This window comes from Bos grunniens, chromosome 2 (assembly GCF_055505025.1).
Source record: "Bos grunniens cultivar Pamir isolate PY7600 chromosome 2, Bosgru_T2T1.0, whole genome shotgun sequence".
Taxonomy (NCBI): Eukaryota; Metazoa; Chordata; class Mammalia; order Artiodactyla; family Bovidae; genus Bos; species Bos grunniens.
Window position 1 is genome coordinate 88935099 of NC_141166.1, and position 13269 is coordinate 88948367.

General features: G+C 36.8%; 1 protein-coding gene and 1 pseudogene across 14 annotated transcripts in view; one reads left to right on the forward strand and one right to left on the reverse strand.

Moving 5' to 3' along the window:
• The window catches only part of MBD5 (methyl-CpG binding domain protein 5), a 488069-nt gene that overhangs the window by 282656 nt on the left and 192144 nt on the right, over positions 1–13269 (forward strand). The window lies entirely within an intron of this gene.
• Positions 4944–5863, reverse strand: LOC147378313 (prothymosin alpha pseudogene; annotated as a pseudogene). The gene has a single exon (XR_015146000.1). The product of XR_015146000.1 is annotated as a prothymosin alpha pseudogene (transcript).

The window sequence follows — 13269 nt, forward strand, 5'->3', positions numbered from 1 at the left end:
ACACCCTCACTGGACTCCCCCCAGTAACATATGAATAACTTCTTCTCACAGCTTTGGCAAAAGATAGAGTTGATTGTTTGCTGCAATTGTTTGTTGTTATAGCATTCTCTGTGAAGAGATATAAGCAGTGGACTAGCGCTGCAGCAGCTGTCTGATCTATCTTCGCTTGATTAAAGTTGCTTAAGCCTAAAACCGGAAGCTTACAAAGAAAAATAAGTACTAAATGGAGGCTTCACATTTTAATCACATTTAAAAGTAGCTATTTTTCCCATCTGCTCCTGAAACAAATAGACAGCTCAGTTTACAGCACTCTGTCTTTCTGAATAACTAAGGAAAGCAGAAAAAGTAGTGTAGATTGAAGTTGTATATCTTTGAGAGGGTAACTGCTCTTCACTATATGTTGCCAGGTTCAGATGCACTTGTATCTTCTCTTTTCTCTTTTGCCTCCTACCCAGTGTCAAAATGGGGCTTCCCGGTTGGTGCAAGAATCCACCTGCCAATGCAGGAAATGCAAATTCAGCCCCTGAGTCAGGAAGATACCCTAGAGAAGAAAATGGCAACCTACTGCAGTAATTCTTGCCTAGATTATCCCATGAACAGGGGAGCCTGGCAGACTACAGTCCATGGGGTTGCAGAGTTGGACATGACTTAGCGACTTGGCACATACGCAAAGTGTCAAAACATTTAGAAATGAATAGAATGATATTTCAGTTTTTTATTTTCATTTGAGAATTTACTAAAAAAAGAAGATTGACATGAGAAAATTGGACTAAAGTATTTGAAATGTTTTCTTTCTGTACTATAAATGTAAATCAGCCATAGATAACCAAAATAGCATTCTTTTTTACTTAGTCTGGAAACAACTGTCCTACAGGCTAGATTCAGCTAACAGGCTTGTATTATCTGTGTCACATAATCTTTGAAAATTGGAAAGTTTTGCATTAAAATCCAAATCTCTAGCTTCTCTTGAATAATGAGAATATCTGACCACAATTACTCATATTATTGAATAACCACTGTTGATTGGGATGTACACTGTAATTCACCACATTTCTATACATGGCCACTTAAAGTTTTACCTGTTAAAACTAAATGACAGTAGTTCTCTGAAGAAGTTCAGAGTACTATTGTCATTTAGTTTTAACAGGTTTTAATATCAACAAATCTTGTTTTTATTACCAATATTTTTAAGTTTCCATAGAGTATTTAGCAGTAGTATTTCAGCAAAGTAAATAGTTATCATGATTAAACTATTTGTTTTTACAAACATGAAACCTGACATTTGATTTAATGGTTGACTGTGTAACATAGAGGATTTTTCTTCTTCTTAATAAATGAATGCATTTTCTTACCATTCTTTAAAATTGTCATTGATTTTCATCACTTTCCAAATAATTCTTACTTCTTTTTCACCTGACAGATTATTCCATATCCATGTCATTTGACTTCTAATATGTATCTTTAAAATACTTTAGTTGCTGAGAAACGTTACAGCACAGTTCATCAGAATTATGACCATATTTCTTCTGCATTTCAACCCCTAACCTGACTTAACCATAAAATTTCTCATTGATTTTAATCTTCCAGATTTTTCAGATCTCTGTTTATTTAGGTGAGCTTTAATCACTTGTTCACCTAACTCCCTACACTTTTAAAATGACTCATGGTATAAACAAAGATCAAAGATGATGGACATTGATTTCTTTGTTAACACTCTATCAGAATTATGGAATGCTTTGAGTATGAGCACATTTAAATAAGGTTCACATCTATACTAAAAAGAAATTCACTTAAATTGGATTTTATTCACTTATAAAAATCAAAATTCATTTTATAACTTGTCCTGTATTATTATTGTTATCTAAAAATAAATGGTACCAGGACAAGAAATGTAAATGAAATAGGAACTAAAGATTTATGGTAAATAGTAGGGGCATGGGAGTGGAGAAGGACCAAATGCTATTTAAAGACAGGTTATAATTTAAACTGTTGGAATAACAAAAATCAACAAAGATTGAATAACATTTTTTTTCTTTTTTGTGATTTCTAACAGTTGATAACACAGTATGATATCCTGTCCTTAATGTTTAACTTTCTAGCATGCTTTTTGAAAGGTTCCTTTTTTACAAAAATATTCAGAGCACTTTTTCCAGTTTTCCCAATGGCCTTTCCAATCCTTTGATATTAAAATTATTCTTCTTTGTAGCACCCAATGAATCATCATCCATTTTCTCTATTTCATTTTAACTGGTCTAACTGGCTTTATGTGTGACTTGAGTAGTATTCAAATATCACTTTCATTAACTTCATGAAATTCTGCATTTCCCATTATTGACTTTGAGTTAATTTGAATTACATTATGTATAGCCATAAACAGCATCCTGAAGAACATAAGCATTTACATCATCCAGTGATTAAGGAAAGACTGATCAGCAGAACTTCGGTCACTATGGGTAATGACAGCTCTTTTTCTTTTTTTTTTTTTTTTTTTTACAGTTTTTAAAATTTTTTTTTAATTGGATGATAATTGCTTTACAATGTGGTGTAGGTTTCTGCCGTACAAGAACAACACATATGTCCCCTCCGTCTTGAACCTCCCTTCCACATCCCACCCCTCTAGGTTGTCACAGACACTGGGTTGAGCTCTCTGTGCTATACAGCAACTTCCCATTACCTATCTGTTTTACATATGGTAATATATAGGTTTCAGTGCTACTGTCTCAATCCGTCCCACCCTTCCCTTGCCCCGGGTGGTCCTCAGTCTGTTCGCTATATCTGCATCTCTGTGCCTGCCCTGCAAATTGGTTCATCAGTACCATTTTCCTAAATTCCATATACATGCATTAATACGCTGTATTTGTTTTCTTCTTTCTGAGTTACTTCACTTGGACAGGCTTTAGAGTTGAGCTGGGAAGAATATTTGAGTAGGCCACAGTCAGTGAGTGATGAATGCAGTTAGAATTTTATGATGTGAGAACTTTGGCTTGAGTGATGAATATTCAGGTAATGAGGACTCTGTTTTGTCCTTAGTGTTCTGGATAAGGAACTGTGGCTTTCTGGGTGGCAAATTCTAAATTTTTCAAGTTTAATGTAAAACTTCCTATCTGACATAAAGTCATCAACTATATATTTATTCAAGTACCATAAAAATGTATGTGTGACCAAGGAAACCAGAATTGAAAGAGACATACGTACCCTAATGTTCATCGCAGCACCGTTTACAATAGCTGGGACATGGAAGCAACCTAGATGTCCATCAGCAGATGAAAGGATAAGAAAGCTGTGGTACATATACACAATGGAATATTACTCAGCTATTAAAAAGAATGCATTTGAATCGGTTCTAATGAGGTGGCTGAAACTGGAGCCTATTATACAACTGAAGTAAGTCAGAAAGAAAAACACCAATACAGTATACTAACGCATATATATGGAATTTAGAAAGATGGTAAAATGACCCTATATGTGAGACAGCAAAAGAGACACAGATGTAAAGAACAGACTTTTGGACTCTGTAGGAGAAGGTGAGGGTGGGGTGATTTGAGAAAAGAACATTGAAACATGTATATTATCATATGTGAAATAGATCGCCAGTCCAGGTTTGATGCAGGAGACAGGGTGCTCAGAGCTGGTGCACTGGGATGACCCTGAGGGAAGGAATTTGGAGGAAGGTGGAAGGGGGATTCAGGATGGGGGACACATGTATACCCATGGCTGATTCATGTCAATATATGGCAAAAACCACTACAATATTGTAAAGTAATTCAGTTCAGTTCAGTAGCTCAGTCGTGGTGAAATCTTTGGAACCCCATGAACCGCAGCACACCAGGCCTCCCTGTCCATCACCAAATCCCAGAGTCCACCCAAACCCATGTCCATTGAGTCGGTGGTGCCATCCAACCATCTTATCCTCTGTTGTCCCCTTCTCCTCCTGTCCTCAATCTTTCCCAGCGTCAGAGTCTTTTCAAATGAGTCAGCTCTTCACATCAGGCGGCCAAATACTGGAGTTTCAGCTTCAACATCAGTCCTTCCAGTGAACACCCAGGACTGATCTCCTTTAGGATGGACTGGTTGGATCTCCTTGCAGTCCACAGGACTCTCAAGAGTCTTCTCCAACAAAACAGTTCAAAAGCATCAATTTTTCAGCGTTCAGCTTTCTTTATAGTCCAACTCTCACATCCATACATGACCACAGGAAAAACCATAGCCTTGACTAGACAGACCTTTGTTGGCAAAGTAATGTCTCTGCTTTTTATTTTTATTTTTATTTATTTATTTATTTTATTTATTTATTTTTTTAGAACAACTCAGCAAAATAAAATTCCGGTTTATTGTTGGACAACATTGTTTCACACATACACCAAACAGGCCAAAAAAATAAACAGCTACTTCATAGACAAAAAAAGGAAAAAAAAGAAACCTTTTATCTTTGGCCTTTTTAACCATCTCATACAAACCAACTACTTATAGTACAGCTAAGTACATACACAAAAAAAGTTACTGGAATGCTCGGAATAAGATTGGGTTTTTTTTGTTGTTGTTTTTGCTTTTTTTACAAGTTTTTTTTTCTCGTTTGAGATTATAATGAACATGGTCACACCACAAGTAAAGTCAGAGTAGGACAGAGAACGCTCCGAAGGCTGGTTTGGTCATCCGAGATCATTAAAAATGGCTGACCCCTAACAATATGTACAAAAATATAAAATGTAAATAAAAAATACAAACAAATTTTCCTTTTTAAAGTACTTTAAGAAAAAAAGCAGGGCCTTAGAAGTTTTGGTTCTTTTTTCCTCCCCTGTTGCAAATTCACTTTGTGGTTTTGGTTGGGTGGTGGGGAGCGCTGTCGTCTGTGGGTGGCGCTGCCCGCCAGGGGCGGGCGGGCGGGACTCTCTACTCGAAGGTGACCACGTTTATAGATTCTGAGACGGGAAGTGGAGGGTGAATAGGTCACGGCGGCCTTTTTTTTTTAAGTTTAACTTTTCCTTTTTTGCTGTCTAGTCATCTTCATCAGTCTTCTGCTTCTTGGTATCCACATCGTCATCCTCGTCATCTTCAGCTGCCCGTTTGCCCGTAGCTGCCTCGGCCTCCTCATCTTCATCTCCGTCCTCTTCCTCACGGTCACCTTCCTCCTCCTCCTCCTCCTCTTCCTCCCCACCTTCCTCCTCTTCTTCGTCTACCTCGTTGTCTGCCTCCTGCTCCCCATTTTCCTCATTAGCATTCCCATTTGCAGGTGCCTCTCTCCCATTCTCCGCCTCCTCCACAACTTCCTTCTTCGCCTTTAAGTCCTTGGTGGTGATCTCGGAGCTGGTGTCCACGCCCGCGTCTGACATGATGGGGCACTCCGGTGATCCGATGCAACGGACTGAGAAGAAAAGCGGGAGTTCGAGGACTCTGGCGGTAAAGCTGCCGGAGCCCGCGGCGGCGGAGATGGCGCGCGGCGGAGGTGGCTGCAGCGATCAGGGAAGCCGGAGACGGGAACAATGCAAAGCTGGCTTTTCAGAGCAGCCAGTGGGGCTCTGCTTTTTAATATGCTGTCTAGCTTGGTCATAACTTTCCTTCCAAGGAGTAAGCATCTTTTAGTTTCATGGCTGCAATCACCATCTGCAGTGATTTTTGAGCCCCCAAAAATAAAGTTCGACACTGTTTCCCCATCTATTTCCCATGAAGTGATGGGACCAGATGCTATGATCTTAGTTTTCTGAATGTTGAGCTTTAAGCCAACTTTTTCAGTCTCCTCTTTCACTTTCATCAAGAGGCTTTTTAGTTCCTCTTCACTTTCTGCCATAAGGGTGGTGACATCTGCATATCTGAGGTTATTGGTATTTCTCCCGGCAGTCTTGATTCCAGCTTGTGCTTCGTCCAGCCCAGCGTTTCTCATGATATACTCTACATATAAGTTAAATAAGCAGGGTGACAATATACAGCCTTGACGTACTCCTTTTCCTATTTGGAGCCAGTCTGTTGTTCCATGTCCAGTTCTAACTGTTGCTTCCTGACCTGCATACAGGTTTCTCAAGAGGCAGGTCAGGTGGTCTGGTATTCCCATCTCTTTCAAAATTTTCCACAGTTTATTGTGATCCACACAGTCAAAGTCTTTGGCATAGTCAATAAAACAGAAATAGATGTTTTTCTGGAACTCTCTTGCTTTTTCGGTGATCCAGAGGATGTTGGCAATTTGATCTCTGGTTCCTCTGCCTTTTCTAAAACCAGCTTGAACATCTGAAAGTTCATGGTTCACAGATTGCTGAAGCCTGGCTTGGAGAATTTTAAGCATCACTTTACTAGCGTGTGAGATGAGTGCAATTGTGCGGTAGTTTGAGCATTCTTTGGCTTTGCCTTTCTTTGGGATTGGAATGCAAACTGACCTTTTCCAGTCCTGTGGCCACTGCTGAGTTTTCCAAATTTGCTGGCATATTGAGTGCAGGACTTTCACAGCATTGTCTTTCAGGATTTGAAATAGCTCAACTGGCATTCCATCACCTTTACTAGCTTTGTTCGTAGTGATGCTTTTTAAGGCCCACTTGACTTCACATTCCAGGATGTCTGTCTCTAGGTCAGTGATCACACCATCGTGATTATCTGCATCATGAAGATCTTCTTTGTATAGTTGTTCTTTATATTGTTGCCACATCTTTTTAATATCTTCTGCTTCTGTTAGGTCCATAGCATTTCTGTCCTTTATTGTCTCCATGTTTGCATGAAATGTTCCCTTGGTATCTCTAATTTTCTTGAAGAGATCTCTAGTCTTTCCCATTCTGTTGTTTTCCTCTATTTCTTTTCATTTATCACTTAGGAAGGCTTTCTTATCTCTTTGCCATTCTTTGGAACTCTGCATTCAAATGTGTATATCTTTCCTTTTCTCCTTTGCTTTTCGCTTCCCTTCTTTTCACAGCCATTTGTAAGGCCTCCTCAGACAGCCATTTTGCTTTTTTGCATTTCTTTTCCATGGGGATGGTCTTGATACCTGTCTCCTGTACAATGTCATGAACCTCCATCCATAGTTCATCAGGCACTCTGTCTATCACATTTAGTCCCTTAAATCTATTTTTCACTTCCACTGTATAGTCATAAGGGATTTGATTTAGGGTTAGCCTCCAATTAAAATAAATAAATTAATTTGAAAAAATGTGTGTGTGAGAATGTATAAACTTTAGACTTTGAAAAAAGATGAATAGATTTCTTCAGAGTAATGAGATGGAAATTCATTTGTATCATTGGTTAAACTGGACTGCTAGTGTTGAAACTGGTATTCATTTGGCATGAATAATATCCTTCCAGCCAAGAAAGATAATTTTTCTATGTAACAGATTTAGACAATAAAACGTAGCACCAGTTGACTCACTACTACATTATAATGAAAGTGAAATGAAATGCTAGTATCTCAGTTGTGTCTGACTCTCTGGGATCCCATGGACTATGTCCTGCCAGCATCCTCTGTCCATAGGATTCTCAGGGCAAGAATACTGAAGTTTGATGCCATTCCCTCCTTCAGGGGATCTTCCTGACCCAAGGTTCAAACCTTTGTCTCCCACATCACACAGATTCTTTACTGTCTGGACCACCAGGGAGGCCCTTACATTACAACAGATACACCAAATGTAAGTCCATTCCAAAGAAAACAAAGCCCTGATGACTACTAGATGAACTGCACATGTAGTTTACCACTCACCGCAGGGATTAATTTAGGTAGTCTGTCACAACCTAATTTGTTAGAAATGAGTCTTAAAGTAGAAATAATAAAATGAAAGAACAGTAATCTAGAAATGAGGGATATAATGGCCAAATATTATAAAACACCAAAACAGAACTTCAAGAATTCTGACATTGATTGTTCAAAGACTTTTGAATAATGTTAAGACAAAGACTTTTCTAGGTTTCCTATGTATATAGTAGGATCAGTGCAGTTCAGTTCATTTCAGTCACTCAGTCACGTCCGACTCTTTGCGACCCCATGATTCGCAGCACACCAGGCCTCCCTGTCCATCACCAGCTCCCGGAGTTCACCCAGACTCATGTCCATCGAGTCAGTGATGCCATCCAGCCATCTCATCCTCTGTCATCCCCTTCTCCTCCTGCCCCCAATCCCTCCCAGCATCAGAGGCTTTTCCAATGAGTCAACTCTTCGCTTGAGGTGGCCAAAGTACTGGAGTTTCAGCTTTAGCATCATTCCTTCCAAAGAAATCCTTGGGCTGGAAGATTAGTGATTAGCAAATACAGCTCATCTCACATTAACTGGTTTCTCTTCCCTGTGAACTCCTGGAAGTTTCATTGTCCATATTGCTTCTTTGACACATAGTTTTTTACCAACCCTGAAAAACTCTTCTGCTATATTCTGAAATGCATTTAAATCTCATATTGTTATTGAACTCCTTATGTGTTCATACTTTTCCAACCAAACTCTAAACTTCTTATAATCTATCGTACTCTTCAACTTCTACTATTATGTCTTGTTAATGGTAGACATGGCCAAAGTATTTTTTTGATTTGACTGTTACAGACCCTTTCTTTTCCAGAATAAGAAAAATTAATTTGATTTTTATTTTATGTATGGTAAAATACTCTCACGAAGCTACCCAAAGCCTTTATAGCAAATATTAACCACTACCCCATTACTAAGCTTATAAGTTCTGCTAATATGCATTCTCCTAATATGCAAGACTTTCTGAGACGATAGTGCTCATCAAGATGAGGTGACATCTTTGTGAAAGTGTGTAGAAGCAAGTATTTTCTGACACTGCTGGTGGATGTAAATTGGTACAACTCTTGGAAAGCAAATAAGGTATATATGTATACCAGAAGCCTAAAGCTATTATTATCCTTTGACCCAATTTCTTAAAATCTGTTCTAAAGAGGTGTAGAAAAGCATTATTCCAAGAAAACTGCAACATAGTTTATAATAATTAACTTTGGAGAAAACCGGAGAAACAAATAAGAGTAAATGGAAATAGGCAAATTACATTGCAATTATATGGTGTTGTTATTAATAGTGTTTGCAAATAATTTGTTGAAACATGGACCTTTTTGTTTTAAAATGTATAAAATTTAGGTATAGCATTATCACTGTTTCACAAAAGAAAAACATAAGAGAAAACATCTGGAAGATGCTATGCAAAAAAATGAGCAGTTTAACAGTGATTTGGTTTTGAGTGGTAGAACTGCTTCTTTCTTATACTTATTTGTATTCTCTAATAGTCCTATAAAAATCATGCATTATTTTTGGAATGCAAAAAACAAGTTGCTTTTTTTTTAATTCTAAGAAGCAATGCTTAAATCATATGTCTTTGGGGAAAGACATACTTTTAGAAAATGAGAGCTCTGCCTTTTAGTAGTTTTTAGCAACTTCAAAATAAAAAAGGAAAACTAGAACTACTTTAAAATACTGAGGACCTGATCAAATTCACAGTCACACTACCATGACTCTTCCTCCTTCCAAATGAAAGAGGCCTCAATACAAATCAAATCATCAGTCTCCTTTGCATGCCCTAACAGGCCTTCTCTCATATATATATATAACTATATTTCAATAAAAATTGTAAAAATATTTACAATTTTTATTGAAGTATAATTGATTTACAATGTTGTGTTCGTTTCTGCTGTAATGCAAAGTGAATCAGTTATACATACAGGTCATTACAAAATATTGAGTAGAGTTCCCAGTGCTGTCCTGTAGATCCTTATAGGCCTTCTCTTGACTTACCAGAGTCTGAGCCAAACGCCTGCCCATTTCAGTGTGACAGCTCCAAACTCCTGCCCTTACTATCCATTGTTTGCTCTTCATATCCCTCTTATGAGACAAGATAAAATTGTCCCAGTAGCTTTGATCTAATTATGTGTGCTGAGTCCACCCTCATGTTTCAAGAGACTAGTGAGCTACCAAAGGAAAGCTTTGCCTCTATTTGAGACAAATTGTTCTTGATATCTTCTGTATGTTATTTAATTTCACTGACATGGGTGGCTCAAATGAAGACACAAAATTTTATTTTCTTAAACTCAACTCACATCAGAGTTCTAGTTCAGGCATTATTGTTTATAATTTGTACATACTAATATGGTTGGGCCATTAACTTCTAAAAATATATGTAAAGGCTTTACTGGCATGTAATTCATGTATCATCCAATCCTCCCAATTATATAATTTAATATTTTTTAGTATATTTAGTTTCGCACCCATCACTACAATGAATTTTAGAACATTTTCCTCACTCCAAGAAGAAATCCTTTAGTAGTAGCGCCTCAGTTACCCCCAAGTTGTGTTCCCTGCTTTGCCCCACCCTAGGCAACCAATTATCTTTTTATCTCCATAGGTTTTCCTATTCTGGCATTTCTTAAAAATGGAATCATACAATATATGGTCTTCTGTGACTGGTTTCTTTCACTAGGCACAGTATTTTTAATGTTCATCCTTTTTGTAAATTTAATACTACTTTTTTCCTTTTTATTGCCAAATAATTTTCCACTTATGGATATACTGATTTTATTTGTCCATCAGTTGGTGAACATTTAGATTGTTTCTACTTTTTAGCTATTATGAACAATGCTGCTGTGAGCATTTGTGTACAAGTGTTTGTGTGAGCATGTGTTCTTATTGCTCTTTGGTATATAACTAGGTGTAGAATTACTAGTCTTATAATATCTCTGTTTTTAATATTTGAGGAACTGTGAGGCAGTTTTCCAAACTGTCTGTACCATTTAGCAACCTACTAAGGACATATGATGCTTTCAGTTTCTTCATATCTTTGTCAGTGCTTGCTATTATCTTTTATTTTATTATAACCCATCTTAGTAGATATAAGTGGTACCTGATTGTGGTGTTGTACATTTCTCTAGTGTCAAGTGATGTTGAGAATCTTTTTGTGTCCTTATTGACCATTTGTCTATCTTCTTCAAGAAACGTCTGTTTAGATGGGTTGCCTGCTATTGAGTTGCCTTTCCTGTTATTTTAAGAGTTCTTTCTATACTCTAAATACAAGCCCATTTCTTGTAAAGCACAACCAAGTTTCAGTTTTGATCATGTACAATTTATCTATTGTTTTTCTTTATTACTTGTGATTTTAGTATAATACCTAAGATCTTGCCTAACCAAAGATCACAAAAATTTAATTTTATATTTTCTTCTAAGAGTCTTATACTTTTAGCTTATTCATTTAGGTATAAGACCTATTTTGAGTTAATTTTTTGTGTGTGGTATGAAAAATATACTCAGTGTCATTTCTTTTAATGTGAGTATCCAGTTGGCATAGCACCATTTCTTTAAAAGACCATTCTTTCTCCCATTGAATTGTTTTTAGCACCCTTCTTGAAAATCACTGAGCATAAATGTGAAGGTTTGGTTTTCAATTTTCAGTTCTGTTCAGTTTATCTATATATCTTTATTCCAATACCTTACTGTCTTAAGTAGTATAGCTTGTTGATGTTTGAAATAAGATAGTATGAGACCTCTACCTTGGCTTTTGTTTTTCTTTTCTCTAGCTATTCTGGTTCCCTTGAATTTCTGTATGAATCTTTAGTTCAGCTTGTCAATTTCTGTAAAGAGGCTAGTTGTAATTTTTGATAGGTATTAATCTAAAGACCAACTTGGGGAATACTGACATCCTAAAAATATTAAGGTTCATGTTCATCCATGAACATGAAATGTCTTTCCATTTATTTGACTTCTTTAATTTTTTAACAATATTTTATACTTTTGAAAGTATAAATTTATACTTCTTTTAGTAAATTCATTCTTAAATATTTTATTCTTTTGATATGGTTTAAATAGAATTTTTCTTAATTTCCTTTTATATTGTTCATAACTAGGGAAATATTACTCTTTCTTTGTATCTTGATCTTGCATTCTTTAAGCTTGCTGAACTTGTTTATTTCTATACTTTCTCAAGGCATTAATTTGGATTTTCTGTATATAAAATCATACCATCTGAAATACAGGTAGTTACATATTTTACCAAATCTGCATGCCTTTTATTACATTTAGTTGCCTAGTTTCCCTGGCTAGAACCTCTAGTACAATGTTAAACAAAATAGTGAGAGTGGACATCCTTTGTTTTCTTCTTGACCTAGGGGGAACGCACTCATTCTTACTTCATTAGGTATGATGTAAGCCATGGGATTTTAATATGTGTGTTGTGTGCTCAGTCGTGTCTGACACTTTGCAGCCCCATGGACTGTAGCCCGCCAGGCTCCTCTGTCCATGGAATTTTCCAGCAAGAATACTGGAATAGGTTGCCATTTCCTACTGCAGAGAATCTTCCCAACCTAGGGATTGAACCCACATCTGTTGCATCTTCTGCATTGACAGGCAGATTCTTTTCCATTAGCACATCTGGGAAGGTTGGATGTTTTAATAAATGCCTTTTGTTAGTTAAAGAAGTTCCCTTCTTATTCTAATTTGTTGAATGCTTTTATTATGAAGAGGTGTTGGATTTTGTCAAATGCCTATACTGCATCTATTGAGATGATCACATGAATTTTTGTCTGTACTCTGTTAATGTGGTATTAGATTCACTTTTGTATGTTAAACAGACCTTACATTTGTAAGATAAATTCCACATAGTCATGTGGAATGTATGACCTTTTCATATGTTGCCTTATTTGGTTTGCTACTATTTAGTTGAAGATATCTGTGTCTGTATTCATAAGAGATATTGTTCTGTAATTTTCTTTACCTGTGATGACTTTGTCTAATTTTTGTATAAGGATAATAATGGCTTCAGAGTGAATTGAGACATGTACTCTCCTCTTCTGTTTTTTAGAAGAGTTTTTGAAGAATTAGTATTGATTATGTTATAATATTTGAAAGAATTTGTCTGTGAATCCAACTGGGCCTAAGCTTATATAGGCTTTTATATATGGGAAGTTTTTGTTGTTGTTTTACAAAGCAGTTTAGTTTTAATTTCACAGAAAAATTGAGGGAAAGATACAGTGATTTCCCATGACTCCCTTTTCCTTATACATGCATGTATCTGCCATTATCAACATCCTCTACCAGAGTGGTACATTTGTAATAACTGATGAATCTACATTAACACTTGTGGGAAGTTTTTGTATTACTAATTCAGTCACTTCCCTAGTAACTCAGGCAGTAAAGAATCTGCCTGCAGTACAGAAGATGAGGAAGATTCCCAGGAGAAGGGAATGGAAACCCACTCCAATTCTCTTGCCTGGGAAATCCCATGGGCAGAGGAGCCTGGTGGACTACCATCCATAGGGTCGCAAAGAGTTGGACACAATTGAGTGACTAAGCATGTTACTTGCCATAGGTCTAGTCAGATA